Raw genomic sequence first — 14,932 nt, 5'->3', positions numbered from 1 at the left:
GGGTTGTATTGTTGTATTGTATTGTTTTTATATTGATTTCTAGGACAAGAAAGAATGTTTATTAAATGTGTTTTGTTGGTCAGTAAGGTAATGAAATATAAATCTTTCTAGGACAAAGCAAGCATTACTCCTCTTTAAACAGATGTTCTTGTTTAATTTGGTTGTTATAGAAAGCCCATTCAGTTAAAAAAAATACAAAAATAGTTTCAGCTGGGCGTGGTTGAACATACCAATAATCCAGCACTTGGGAGGCAGATGCAGGAAGGTCTCTGTGAGTTTGAGTCCAGTCTGGTCTACATAGTGAGTTTCAGGACAGCCAGGTCTGTATAGAGACCCTGTTACAAAAATAAAACAAAGTCTCCCCCTCCCCCCCCAAAAAAAATATAGTTTCACATTTGCTGTAATACACATTCTTATTCGAGAAGAAGAATATATTTGAAAAGTCTTGGGATGATTACTATTAATTTAAACCAAGTCTGTGCCTTGGTCCAGTTGGTGATTAGGATACGGCCATGACACAATATTCCAGTTTAGGATTGTCTTGTAGAACTTTGTTCTATGTGCGAAAGAGTCTTTGCAACACAAATTCAGAAGGAAATTGCTAAGTTCTATTTCACCTTGCTAAAATAAAATCCTGTGTTACAGTTTACTGAAGGATTTAGTAGTAAAAATATTAATCTAGTGCCTTGTGCTTGCTTTGTATTTCATAAAGTTAGTCAAAATGGGAGGTAGCTGTTTACTAGTGGAAGAGTCAATGGTTTCTATACCCTTGTACTAGTTACTCAAAGGTGTTGGCCAAGTACATTCCAAAAGCAACTTGTTGAAGAAAGAGCTTATATTGGCTTATAATGCCAGAAGGATAACTCCATGGCAGGGGAGGAGGCATGGCAGCTAAGAACAGGTGTGGTGTCTAGAACAGGAAGCTGAAGAGTTATATCCTCATTCCCACAGAGGTAGCGGGAAGACCAGACTATAAACTGGCAAAGCTGCTTCAGTGAAGTACTTCCTTAGCAAGGCTGCGTTTCCCCAAAACTTTCCCAACCAGCACTGAAAACTGATGGCAGTTCAAATGCTTGGTCCTATGGTGGCAGTTCTTATTCAAACCACCACAGTCATGGTACCTGATTGTGATAGCCTCTTGTTTTAATTATTGATCCATTTTGATGTGCTTTTAAAAATAATTTCATAAAAGTAGTAATTAAACTTGCAGAGTCTGTGGCCAGATTGCCATCCTCCACCATTTGGTCACTGGTGACCTTGGCTGCTCAGGCTGTCCAAGGTGTGAAATGAATGTTCATACAGGGAACACTTAGTCTATGACATAACGAACATGCTCAGTGAGTGTGGGCTGTGTTTACACTGTCCTGCTTCTAAGGAACACTGGTTATTCATCATGTGTTTTCTTTGAAAGAAGGGTAAGCCTTTGTGTTGTTTTAAACAAAATATCGATTGTTCAATTAGACTAATAAAGTCACGGGAGCCAGATGCTGGGGTGAAAACCTGCTAGCAGAGGAAGTAAGTAGGGAAAGCACCCAGGTGACCCTCCTCCTCAGCAGATGATGTCCCAAAAAGAATGCTTCCTTCTTTCATGCTATCTCAAGACCCCTCAAAGTGAATGTCCCTCCTACTTCCTGTGTGCTTCTCTATCCATCCTCCTCACTTCATCTTCCTCTCTCTCTCTCTTTTTTTTCATAATAATCCTATGTTCACTTCCTGTTGACCGGTTGCTTGCCCTGCCTCTTAACCTATGGTCGACTTTATTTAATCTTGTTTACAATATTCAAGCAGAAAGCTCTTTGATTAAAGGTGTGTGCTAAGGCTGAGCCAAACCACAACTAAAACCAGGCTTTCCCAGTAAATAAAATCTCAGGGTTCACAGTGTAATCAAATATCTTGTAACACCTTTGGTATAAAACCATTATGGGTCCCCTTCCCTCCTTGATTTTAAATCTTACAGAAGTTGGTTGAATTCATTACCCAATTCAGTGGACTTTTTCAAGTTTTCAATCTTTGGGCACTTGGTAGTTTGTTGTGAGAATGGGGAAGAATAGAAATGGGAGGAGCTGGCTCTTTTTTCTGCCAGCTGATAGAGTTGTTGAGAACTGAGAGCCTTGGAGACATCATTTCTTTACAGTCTTATCAGGTTTGAAAGTATATTCGATTTCAGTTGTTTCTTTTGTATTTGCTGCCGATGCTTATTACTGTCTTTGGTTTGTTCTGGGGGTTCAGAGTGAAAGTCCTGCTTTGCCATAACTGGGTCTCTGCTTCTCTCTACCTTAATCATTTATTCACAACCCAGCTCCCGCTGGATCCTCATATACTCCTATGACAGTGGTTTGCCAGTTCACCGATTATATCAGAGGCCTAGAATTAGCTGAAACATAAACAAAGACAATAGTGGGGAAAACGGAGAAATGAGTTTTGAGAATCATTTCAAGTAGATTGTTTAGTACTCATGTTAATTTATACAAGTACCTAACATAGATTGCTTATTTATACATGTTTTTGTATTGAATTCTACATAGCATTAATTGTCCACAAAATATGTGGACGCCCAAGTTCCTGTTTATTAATTATCCCATCAGCAGCTAGATGTTAGAGTGGGCTGTGCAACAACATTAGCTTCTATAATAATTATTTTGTCAAAACAAAGTTTGGCCTCTAATGTTTTATGCTTTTTGTACAGATCATGAGTATGCTTTATTAAAGATACCTCTTCTTCGCCTGCTGAGTTTTAGCAATATTTTTCAGAATGCCTGGCACCTTTAATTCAAAACATAGTATTTATTTTTGCTTGCAATAAGATAAAGCTCTGAAACATCTCAGATATAAATTTTATAGAAAGTGGCTTTCAAAGGAAAATTATTCTCTTTCCCCGGGTAAGATATAGCTTCCTGAGAGAGTGGCATCAGCGAGACTGGGGTGGTTTTGTAATTATAACCCTACAGAATTTGTTCCATGTCACCTGCTGGTTTAAATGCATCAGAAAGCTCTTGCGTTATTTACCAGAATTCCCTTGTCTACAAATATAAGAGCAGTTCTTTGTTGGAGTCAGGTAAAATACTGTATCGGTATGCATGAGCTTTCTCTTTTCTGTGCTATGTTGTCAAGTAAAAACCCAATACTGTGTGTTAGTCCACAGCGAGTCCCATAGTTCTCACCAGGGAAATGTGTGTGCACTAAAAGGCGTGACCATCTTTTGTGACTTATGACAGATCCTTGAGAAACTAGAGTTTCAGATGAGTCAAGCTGTGTGGGTTGTTTATAAAAAGTCAATATTTTACTTTAAGGTTCAGTTTAATAAGCATTTACTCTGTTTTGCCTAAATGTGTTCTGTGTGTCTCAACTCTCTTAAGTGATTTGTAATATTTAGATCTGTTTTCCCTATGGGGTTAGGTACAAGTAAGGTACTTGTAATCAATTAATTGCTTCTGGGTAGAGTTCCACACAGATTTTGCTGTAGTAAAGATGACCAAATACTGTCTTAAAAGAAAATTTGGACTGTTACATAAAAAAGTTCACATTCTATGCAACTATAATTAGAAGCCTTAGAAGAGGATTCTTTTTTTAAATATATATATATATTATATATATATATATATATTTTTTTTTTTAATTTTATTTTTCGTTTTAGTTACATTTTGTTAACTCTGTGTCCCAGCTATATCCCGCTCCCTCATTCCCTCCCCAACCCCACACTCCCTCCCTGGTCTCCTCCCTGCCCCTTTCCAAGTCCACTGATAGGGGAGGACCTCCTCCCCTTTCATTTGACCCTGTTTTATCAGGTATCTTCAGGGCTGGCTGCAAAGTCCTCCTCTGTGGCCTAACAGACTGCTCCTCCCCTGGGGGGGGGGGGGTGTCAAACAGCCTGCCCTTGAGATCCTGTTAGAAATAGTCCGTGTTCCCCTTACTTTGGAAAACTACTTGGTTACTGAGCTACCACCGGCCACATCTGAGCAGAAGTTCTAGGTTATATCCATAGATGGTCCTTGGTTGAGTGTCAGTCTCAGAAAAGACCCAGGAGTCTACCACAAAAGGCATCTGAAAGACTCTACCTAGCAGTGTTTCAAAGCAGACACTAAGACTCATAACCAAACCCTCGGCAGAGTGCAGGGAATCATATGAAAGAAGGGAAGTTAGTATGATATGGAAAGGATAGGAGCTCTAGAAGAGGATTCTTGGCCAATTGTAGCATCTTGGCTTTTCTTTCTGGTTTAGGCTTAAAAATAGTGTTGTCTGTATTACCTTCTCAGATGTGTCTACCCCACTCACCCTCAGAGGTGTGACTTAGAATTGGTTTTCTATGAGGCAGTTTGCTAAAGAAGGTGGTGTGGGCTTAGACATATAATGGGTAGTTTTTTTCCCCACCTTTACCTTGTAGTTACTTTATTTCTAACTTCCTTTTTATTGTTTAAAATATTTTCCTGCGCTCAGTCTTACTCAGTTTTGGCTGATGCCTGTTAACAGGTAGAATAGAATTCCTTGCCTTCTAAGTGGTAGTGGTAGGACACTTTGTTACTAACAACTTCTTGTGAGAAAGAAAATAGCTGTTTGTTTCACCAGTTTAAGGGAGGAAGGAATTATCCTGACTCACAGAGGAAACAGTCCACCATGTAGAAGATAGGGTGGCTGGTGGGTACCCGAGAGCAGAGTGCTGAATGCTGGTGCGCAGCTGGCTTTCTCCTTTTTAGTTAAGTCTGCGTGCCCACTGGATGTTGCCACCCCATTCAAGTTTGGTCTTCCCTCCTCATTTAAACCTTTCTGAAGACACCCTCTTAGTCACATCCAAAGGCATGTCCCATTCTGATTCTAAATCCAGTCAACATGACAAGAAGATTAAGTGTCACAGGTGTCATTTCTCATCTGTCTCATTTTGTTAGTAACTTTTCCTGTTAGAAAGCAAAATAGCTGGAAGGAGGAACATGATCTAGAACTTCGAAGGGCAGTTAACTGATTCTTAGGCACTTAAATGTAAAGATGAAAATGGTTCTATTGTGGTTGGAGAGGTGGATCATCAGTTAAGAGCACCTACTACTCTTTTAGAGGATCTGAGTTTGATTCTTATTACCTACTAGCTCCAGTGGATCTGATACCCTCTTCTAGCTCCTGTACATATATGTATGCATGTGACATACATTCATGCAGACACATACACATTAGTAAAATAAAGTTTTAAAAAAGATAATGGCCTACTTAAAAATTTTATTTTTAAAGTTTTTTTCTTTTTTCCTCCCTTCATCCTCTCTCCCCCTCTCTTTCTTTCCTTCTTCCTTTCTCCCTCCCTGCCTCTCTCCCTCCCTCCTTCCTTTCTCTCTCTCTCTCTTTCTCTTTCTTTCTTGAGACAGGGTCTTTCTGTGTAGCCCTGTCTGCCCTGAAACTCACCTTGTAGACCAGGCTGGCCTCAAACTTAGGGATCTGGCAGCCTCTGCCTTCTGAGTACTGGGATTAAAGGCATGTGCCATCACACCCTGTTCAAGATTTAAAAATGTTTTTAATGTATATAAGTGTTTTGTCTACATGTATGTGTATGCATCATGTGTATGCCTGTGCTCCTAGGGGCCAGAGTGTGGCATTGGATCTCCTGTAACTGCCATGTGGGTATTGAGAACCAAATTCAAGTTCTCTGCAAGAGCAGCAGGTACTCCTAAGCACAGAGTGAGTCTCTCCAGCTCCAATGGTTTTATTCTTGAGATTTTGTACTGTCCTTACTTCCTTCAGCCTTTAGGTGTACATAGCTACACTCTCAAGAGTTCAGGTTTCATGAGGGACATGCTCTGCCATTGAAAGATAACTTGAGGTATTTTTGAAGAGAAGATTTATCAGAAGACAAAGAACTTGAACACAGTTGCTATAAAAAAAGATTCTAAAACTACTGGAAGATACCTTGGATGCATAAGGAATGCTCAGGAAGGTGAATGAGAACTGTTCTGTACCTTACATGTGGCTTAGCACTTTGTGCCCTCTTCCTAAGCTGTCTTTTGTTTGAGTGAGGAGAGTTGTAGGAATATTTTTCCACCATGCTTGGTGGTAAAGATGACTGTTTCTTGCACTTGAATTTTAATTTTAAGGTTTGTTTGTGAGAGTGCCTGGACTTTAGGAAGTTGTTGTTGTTGTTTTTGATAAGGAGCTGGGAGAACTTTCTGATGTATTTTGTTCTATGTATCAGATTTTTTACTCTTGATTTTCTATTTTTAAAAACCTTATTCTACATCTCTTCAGGGGTTCTAGGTTATCTCCATGCATGGTCCTTGGTTGGAGTATCAGTCTCCAAGTGGGTACCCTAGTAAGGGGAACAGGGACTGTCTCTGACTTGAACTCAGTGGCTGGCTCTCTGATCACCTCTCCCTGAAGAGGAGCAGCCTTACCTGACTACAGAGGAAGACAATGCAGCCAGCCTTGATGAGACAGAATAGTCAGAGGGAAGGGGAGGAGGACCTCCCCTATCAGTGCACATGGAAGGGGAAGAAGAAGGGAGGGCGGGATTGGGAGGGGATGAAGGAGGGGCTACAGTTGGGATACAAAGTGAATAAATTGCAATAAATAAAAAAATAAATTTAAAAAACCTTATTTTACTAATTTGCCCACTATTTAATAGTAAAATCCTATTTATTCATTCATTCATTCATTTATTCATTTATTTATTTATTTATTCATTCATTCATTTATTTATTTATTTACTTATTTATGTATGTATGTATGTATGTATGTATGTATGTATGTATGTATCTATCTATCTATCTATCTATCTATCTATCTATCTATTTATTTATTTATTTTTTACTTTGTGGTTGAATCTTTGAAAAGAAGTGAGCTGCACTGCTTATCAAAACTTGCCCTGGAAAACAACATAGGCACAGCAGGGTTCTACCTGATAGTTTTCTGCATGCTTAACAAATCTGAAGAAATACCCGACAAACAGGGTAATAGAGACTTCTGAAGGTAGGATCCTAGCAGAAGTTTTGAGCTTTGTAACAATTTTATAGTGGCATTTGTAAGTTTTTATAATGAAGAAGGGAGTAAAGATTTTAAAAAGTGAGTAAAAGTTTGAGGCACCTGCCTTCGGTGCCTTAACTCCTCACCGTTGGGATGGCTGATGCTCCAACTCTCTTGACCTTTTTTTTTTTTTTAATTTTAATTTTTCTTTTTAGTTACAATTTGTTAACTTTGTGTATCCAGCTTCCTCATTCCCTCCCCATCCCCAACTCCCTCCCTGGTCTCCTCCCTGCCCTTTTCCAAGTCCACTGATAGGGGAGGACCTCCTCCCCTTTCATTTGACCCTGTTTTATCAGGTATCTTCAAGGCTGGCTGCACAGTCCTCCTCTGTGGCCAACAGGACTGCTCCTCCCCTGGGGTGGGGGCAGGTCAAAGAGCTTGTCCTTGAGATCCTGTTAGAAATAGACCTTTTCTTAGTGGTGGCAGGATGCCTGCTCCTGCTGGAGGCCTCTCCTTTCTTTTGGATCAGCAGCAGCCCTTCCTTATATCAAGCTGAGCCTTGCTGGAAGCGCAGCACAGCAGACTTCCCCCATCTTTCACATGGCCACTCTGTCTGGGAGGAATACTGTGGAAGCATTGCATTAGCCTGTCCAGCTGCTAATGGAGATGGACGACCTTGAATCAGATTCTGGGTTTGTGACCAACAATACCTTCATAATCCACATGATGTATGGCTAACCAGAATCTCGTTTCTACACGTTTTCTTTCAATGTTCAGTTTCCTTTAATGACCCCCTATCTTGAGGGATGGCTTTGCCCATGTGCTAGAAGGCCCCCTCCCATGAAAAATACTCTGGAAGCAGGGTCTGGGTCTCCTCAATACCAGTATCTAGTTTCCACCATGTATATGGCTCACTTGCCAATCTGTACTCAGCAGAAAGGCAAGCTCTTGGCTATGGAAGACCCAAATGCCAGAAATGGAGCTGCTCTTGTTGATTCCAAAGAGGATAGCGCTAGCAAAGGCATTCTTCCTCAGTTTGTCCAGTCGCTGGAACATTCCAGTGATGAGGTTGCAACTCATGAAGGTCTAGGTGAGCTCCAGCATACCACAGGAACCGTCCATCCTTATCAAAGTGCTCCCCAAAATCTGGCAGCACCACCGAGATGGTGTCCTCACTGTAGTACATAGTAAATCCATCCAACACAAAGGTACTCTTGGGCAGGTGAGTGAAAGGATCCTTGGCCCTGCTCACACTCATCCGTCTCCTCCTCAGGTTCTGGGGCAGCTGCTCTTTCCACTCAGCTTGGGGCTTCTGTTTGTTCTCGTGAACCCTTTTCCTCTCTTGGGGTGCCCTTTTTAGGCTGGCTCTTTGCAAACTTCTTAGCATCAGACTGGTCCATCTTCTCACACAGCTTTATCTTCCCCAAGACTGCCTGGAACTGGGGCTGATTAATGCAGGTAAGGAACTGTCGGTTGGCATTGGGGAAGGCCTGGTGAAAAGAAGGCTCTGTGATATCAGCCAGTGTGATCTGCTCACCCACCAGGAAAGTCCTTGTGTTAAGTCAGTGTCCAGGAGCCCCGGGATTTGTTTCAGCTCCTCTTTTGCATCTTCAGTGGGTTGTTTGTTGTGATGCCCAAGGTTGGGAATACCACAGTTTTGGCTGGAGGAATGACGTCGCTGTCAGCAAAGCTCACCCACTGCATCATCTGAGCTGCTGCCTCTGGTGTACTTCCCTGAAGCTCCTCGTTGCTTAAGTGATAGGCGATTTCATTGCTCTCAGACACAGAATACAACATCACCCTCAAGTGCTGGTTGTATGGCGGGCATGTGGACTTGAGCCCCACTGTACTTAGCAGTGATGAGGGTCTAGAAGGCTCCTCCAGTTTTCAGGGTATGTGTACAGGGTCCCAGCCGCCATTGTAATTCCACAGAGAAATGGGGGTCTGTATTTTCTTTTCTAATGAATACACTTTACCGGAAATGCAGTCTCACTCCTCCGAGGAGATGATACACATTTTACCCATAACTGCCAACATTGCCTCCGTCTACATTGTATAGTTTCTCCATCTGGCCAGAGCTGTGCTTTCAAAATATCAGCAAAGGAAAGTGGCTAAAACCCTGATAACTCTAACAAATCCTCCTGTATAGAGATGGAGAACTGGAGTCTCCAGTAGTTCTTGGTCTAGATACATGCCCCATGGTGCAGGGTGTGAATACTGAGGACTTCCTGTTCTGGTGTGTGCTCCTCTTTACCTAACTGGCCTGTGTTCTGGTGATTGCTCTTGCGATGTTCCACCTCAGTTGCACTGGGCTACAAGGTCTGCATTACTATGGCTATATTATAAATCTTTAAAGTGGGTAGAGGCGTAATTTCCACTTGTGTTGACTACTTTTTGTACTTCTTTATATAAATTTTGGAAGAAATTGTTTTTGCAGTCATTGGCATATTTTGTTAGAGATACACATATGTGTTTCATTTTCTTTGAAGAAGTGTTATTGTATTTTTGCTTCAATTTAACTTGTTACTAGTGTACCCTAGTAGTGTATTTGTTTCTGTTTGTTGATCTCACTTTTTGTTGGGGGTGGGGATACATTCGATATATTGCACAGTAGACTATGCCTTGGGCACTAGTGTTTTCTTTCTCCCTTCCTGCCTTGCATGCTTTCCTTTTTTTCCCTTGCTTTATTGTGACTAGAATTTCCTGAACTATGATGAAGATGAATGATGAGATTTTTATATCCCTGCCTTGTTCTTTATCTTAGGAGGAGAGAAGTGAGTCTGTCAGCTCTTGAATATGATTCTACCTCTATACAAGGATTTGGTAGATGTTCTTGTTGGGTTTGAAATAAATGTCTTTTCTTAGTTTTTTGAGTTAATTCTTTAAAAATAATTCATGAATGGGTATTGAATGTTTTGTGGGTGTTTGTTCTGGGAAACTGGGTTGGAAAGGGAGCAGTGGATGGATGGGAGAGTGATAGAATCTGAATATTGTCCAAGGCATGGGATGCTCATGGTACCAGAGACATTGCCTGGTGGTGAAACAGCTACATTTATTTCCCTATAAAGAAAAAGGTTTACACATAGTATTACATGAAAATGTTCTTTTTGCTCTTTGGTTTTTATGAAATGGTCTTTCAATAGACACTTTAAAAAAAAAGTACCTTTTTTGCGGGGAGGGATCTAGATCTTTCTTGATCTTGACATTGTCTTTATAAAACAGATCCTTAATTTACTATTCAGGAAAAATATTTCCACGTGGCTAGAAAGCTCTGTTCCAACCTTTTTTTTTTTTAAATAGTTTGAAAATTTTGTTCATGAATGCAGTGTGTTTTAAGTTTACTCCTGATCCTTCCTGTCCAAGCCTTCTCTCATTTTCTCCCATTATTCCCTTCCAACCTCATATAATTTTTGTTTCTTTCTTTAAGCCCATGGAGTCTACTCTGCACTGCCAGTGTATATGTGTGTGTATTTGGGTGTGAGTGTAGGGCTAACCACTATAAGCATGGGTAGCCTTTCTCAAGCTCCACACACTTGAAGAAAAACTAATTCTCCCTCTCTTAGCACCCGTTGGTGGCCAATGACTCCTCAGGGGTGGGACTTTGTGACCACGCTTCCATTATTCTGGCTTGAGCTTACACAGGCTTTTGCATGCTGTGACAGCTTCTACTGAGTTTATATGAGCAGTGGCCCTGTTTCGTCATCAAATTACTCTTGTTTTGATCTCCTACACCATGCCTGGCTCTTAAAATTTTTCTGTCTCCTCTTTTACAAAGATCCCTGAAAATTTGGGGCAGGGTGTGATATGTAGGCCCCATTTAGGGCTGAGCACTCTACAGTCTTCTGTTTGCACACTGACCAGTTGTGGGTCTTTGTGTTAATCACCATTTACTGCTAAAAGAAACTTCTCTAATGAGGGTTGAGAGATGCATTAATCTATGGGTCTAATGATAATTCATAAGTAGTTCAATGTTTATTTGGCAGATTAATATAGTAGCTTTTCCTTTAGGGCCTATCACTGACCAGGGCCATAGATTCTTGGCCCTGGTAATGATGTTAGATATGAGTTCCATCTTGTAGAGTGGGATCTAAATCTATTCAGAGAGTGATGGGTTGGTTTTGATAAAATTTGTGCCACTATTGCAACCGTAGCTATAACTTGCCAGGCCTGTATTGTGTCTTCCAGCGTTCAGAACTGGATAAGACTGGTGATTGCTTTTCTCTTTTGGTAGTGTCCTTATACTACTATAAGAGTTAGCTAGTATGGATAAAGCTTCCAAGTTGGTACAAGCTTGATTTTTCCATTTTCCATGACTCAAATATGTATTGGCTTCATCCATAGGGTCTTATCATCAAGTTCTAGAGGGGAACTGAGAGAAGTGGCAAGGGTCTATAGTGTTTGGAGGTCGATGGGATTCTACTGATCTATAATTTCAAAGTAGGTAGCTTGTTCCTGGCACTGTTGTTTTTGTTTTTTGTTTTGTTTGTTTGTTTGTTTGTTTTTTTTTGATAGCCTATAATGTCTAGGAGGACCATTGTCCTCTGTTACAAGGTGATTTCTTTTAAAAATTTTTCATATGTGTTTAGGAAGTTTTTACAGTCATGTTACATGTTTTCTAGTACATTTTATTCTCTTGCCCTTTAATTTTTTTGGGGAGGGGAACCTATATAATCTTATATTGCAAAATACCCTGTCTCTGCAGTCTCCTTTTTGTTTCCCAAATAAAAATTTAAAAAGAAAATAGTAATTATAGAAATTTTAAAAGAATACTCTATGATATATTTGATAAAAAGCCTTTTACTCAATAGCCCACGTCTCCCAAAGCCTAGTGTATATATTCCATCAAAAATGGAGTCAACACTTTGGTAATATTCAAGATTCACCTTCAAGCTTCAGTCATAACATTCTCTAAATATCTCTTTTATATAGTGGGAAGACCCAGTTTGCAGTCCCATTTTACAGTGAATGTCATATCTCTAAGAATTCTTCAGTCTGGGCTAGTTTTGTTCTTTACTTATGCAGCTTTATATCTTGATGTTATTGAAGCATTCAGGCTCGCAGTTAAATGATTGTTCCAGTTTGGACTTGCCTCGTGCTCTCTAGGATACCTCTGGGCTCAGCATACCCAGAAGTATGCTTTTGCTTGCTTCCTCTCATCATCTGATGTTCTGGCACTTTACTGATTGTTTTTGAATATATGTTTACTTTTACTTTAATTTTTTTTTTTTATATGTATGAGGGTTTGCCTGAAGACTATGTGCACTGTGTGTGTGCCAGGTATATCCGGAGTTGCAGCTGATTGTGAGCTATTACATACTTTCTGAGAACCAAATGTGAGTCCTCTACAATAGCAGAAAGCTCTCTTAACAGCTGAGTCATCTTTCCAGCCCAAGATTCTGAGTTTTTTCATTATTGATGATGCTAACTTTGACTTGATTTGTGTGGTATTTGTTGCTCTCTCCATTGGTTCTCTTTGGTATTTGTGAAAAGAGTCTTTGAAGGTATGTAAATTTTTTGTTCTTCAAACTTTGACATCCAAAGAGCTCACAGAGGGGTCTACTGATTGCACCTGTGGTAGGGATGTTCTTCTCCCTCTATTGTTTGCTAAGGAGACTCTTCTGAAAATGCATGGTCCTGCGTGAGGAACATGGTCACCCCACTACACTCTTTCATTAGGCATTGTGTAGCTGACCCCTTCTTCACCTTGTGGTTACCTTCCTCTTGTCTTTCCTTCCTAAGACATTGTATGCTGGCTGCCCCCTGCAGCATGGGCCATCTGGCCCTCTGCAAGCTCTGTATTCTGTGTGGGGGTGTTGTCTGAGTAGATGCTCAAATCCTGCTCACTCCCTGAACCTCCTGCCAGGTCCTTCTTTGTGGCCACCCTGACCTTCTGCATTCCTAATCATTTTCTCTCTTCCTGGTGCTCTGACAGCCTTTCCCCCTTCCGATATAGTTGCTGAGGCTGACTTGTTGTTCAGCCTTCCTTCTACTGCCTTTTACTGAGTTTGTATTCAGGAGGGATGAGGGTGACAGGAATGTGTTTTCCAGAAACCATTTTGGAAATAGTATTGCTGTATTGTTTTCTTTAGAACTCTGTTATTAACATGTTCTCTTTGGCAGTGTCATACTTGTATACAGTGCATTCTGATTATTTACCCCATCCTTTCTAGTTTTCCTTCTATTCTTGTCAGCTCTCCTTTATTCTTTTTTGTTTCATTAAAATATTTCTAATGTTTATGAGTATTTTCCTGTATAAATGCCTGTGTACCACCTGTGTGTCTGGCACCCACTAAAGCAAGAAGAGGGCTTAGGACCCCAGAGACTAGATTTACAGACAGTATGAGCCATCATGTGGGTGCTGGGATCGAATGTGAGTCTTCTGACACAACAGCGAGTGCTCTTAATTGCTGAGCTGTCTCTCCAGCCCCATACTTACTTAGAAACACACAATGCACATACACACACATATTAGTATTTAGTGCTTGTTTATGTGCATGTATGTGTTTGCGTATGTACATCTCTCTCTCTCTCTCTCTCTCTCTCTCTCTCTCTCTCTGTGTGTGTGTGTAGAATCTAGAAGATAACCTTGGGCATTGTCATTAGGAATGCCATCCTCCCACTTTGAGGCAATGTCCTCTCTTTGGCCTGAAGCTCACCAGTTAGTTTAGAATTGCTGGCTAGCAAAAATAGGGATCCTTCTGCTTCTCTTTTCCCAGACTACTGAGATTACAAATGCATTCCATCATGCCTAGCACTTTTACATGGATGCTGTGCATAGAACTTAGTTCCTTATTGCTTGCATACCAGGTACTTTACCAGCTGACCCCTCTTTCGCCTCTGAGTTGCCATATTTTTAGTCAGCTCTATAGTCTTCACCATTTTCACTTCTTCCTGCCTTTTCATGAAAAGCAGAGGTCATCTGTAACATTCTAAATATTGAATTTATTTTCCTCATGCAGAACCCAAAGACTACACTCCAGTGATTAAATGTGGTCGATCCAGACATTATAAGAGGAAAACCAACCAGCTAAACAAACAAAATATCCGACAACAACCCTGTGCTTGGGAGTAATGAAAATCCATGTCACTGTAGCTCACCCCAAATGGGAGACAGACGGTATGCTTAGTTCGGTTTGTAGTCCCAATTGCTCACCCTGCCCCACTCAGTTTCCAGCTTAGGGGACCTCTTTGCAAGTCACAACACCTTTTTCTGTCCTTGCTTCCTCATCTCCATAATGGGGATTAAAAATGCTTTCTTAGTGTTAAGTGTAGAGCTTAGATGAGATAATGTATTTGAAAATGCTTTGCAAATGATAGAATGCTATGCAAATTTGGCTATTTAGTTCTAATTTATTACTTAATCAAAGTTGAAATATATAGAGAATCAAGTTAAGCATTTTAATTGCACTTGTGACTTCTAGGCAAATTTCCTTTGACTCAGAGTGTACAGAGGAGGTTGTGTGGCTTTTGCTTTCCCTTCCGCTTGAAGCCCATTGTCTTGCCACCATTACAAACACTGCTCAGCAAAGCAAACACTGCTCTTCTGAAGTCCTCCACACCTATGATGCTTCTGTCACATTTTTCTACCTTCTTGATGATTTTTACCTCAGGTGTACAACAGTCCTTCCCACCCCAGGTTTTGCTGTTTGTTATTGTTGGTAACATCAGCATCAACTTTTTGTGAGTTCTTTCATGTATCTCTGGTTGCTTGTGGCCTAGCCCTTCTTTCATCTGTCATGGGCAGGGAGCTGGAAGTGACTAGGGCTAATGGTAAAATACCTTCATCTTCTCTGACTTGCCATTCCTACAGCTTCTGTTCCTTTTTTGGAGTCACCCCTTTTATTAGCCTTACAGACCAGAAGCCTTCAATTCTTTTTTCATAGAGCATACTGGTTACTTACTAATTTCTTTTATGTTTTGCAAATGCCTTTTCCATTTGAGTCTCAGCTTTCCCATAATCAGCAGAACACTCACTACTTATTTTTCTCACCTCTCAACT

At 40.6% G+C, this 14,932-nt stretch overlaps 1 protein-coding gene and 1 pseudogene across 3 annotated transcripts in view; one reads left to right on the top strand and one right to left on the bottom strand.

The window, feature by feature from the left end:
* Cdkal1 (CDK5 regulatory subunit associated protein 1 like 1) overlaps window positions 1-14,932 on the top strand; it is a 572,332-nt gene that overhangs the window by 69,922 nt on the left and 487,478 nt on the right. The window lies entirely within an intron of this gene.
* LOC129685530 (elongation factor 1-gamma-like) lies at window positions 7,700-8,852 on the bottom strand (annotated as a pseudogene).

This window comes from Psammomys obesus, unplaced genomic scaffold (assembly GCF_907164565.1).
Source record: "Psammomys obesus unplaced genomic scaffold, mPsaObe1.curated_primary_1811, whole genome shotgun sequence".
In the NCBI taxonomy this organism is placed as follows: domain Eukaryota; kingdom Metazoa; phylum Chordata; class Mammalia; order Rodentia; family Muridae; genus Psammomys; species Psammomys obesus.
The sequence above is the reverse complement of the archived record's forward strand: the minus strand, read 5'-3'. Positions and strand labels throughout refer to the sequence as shown.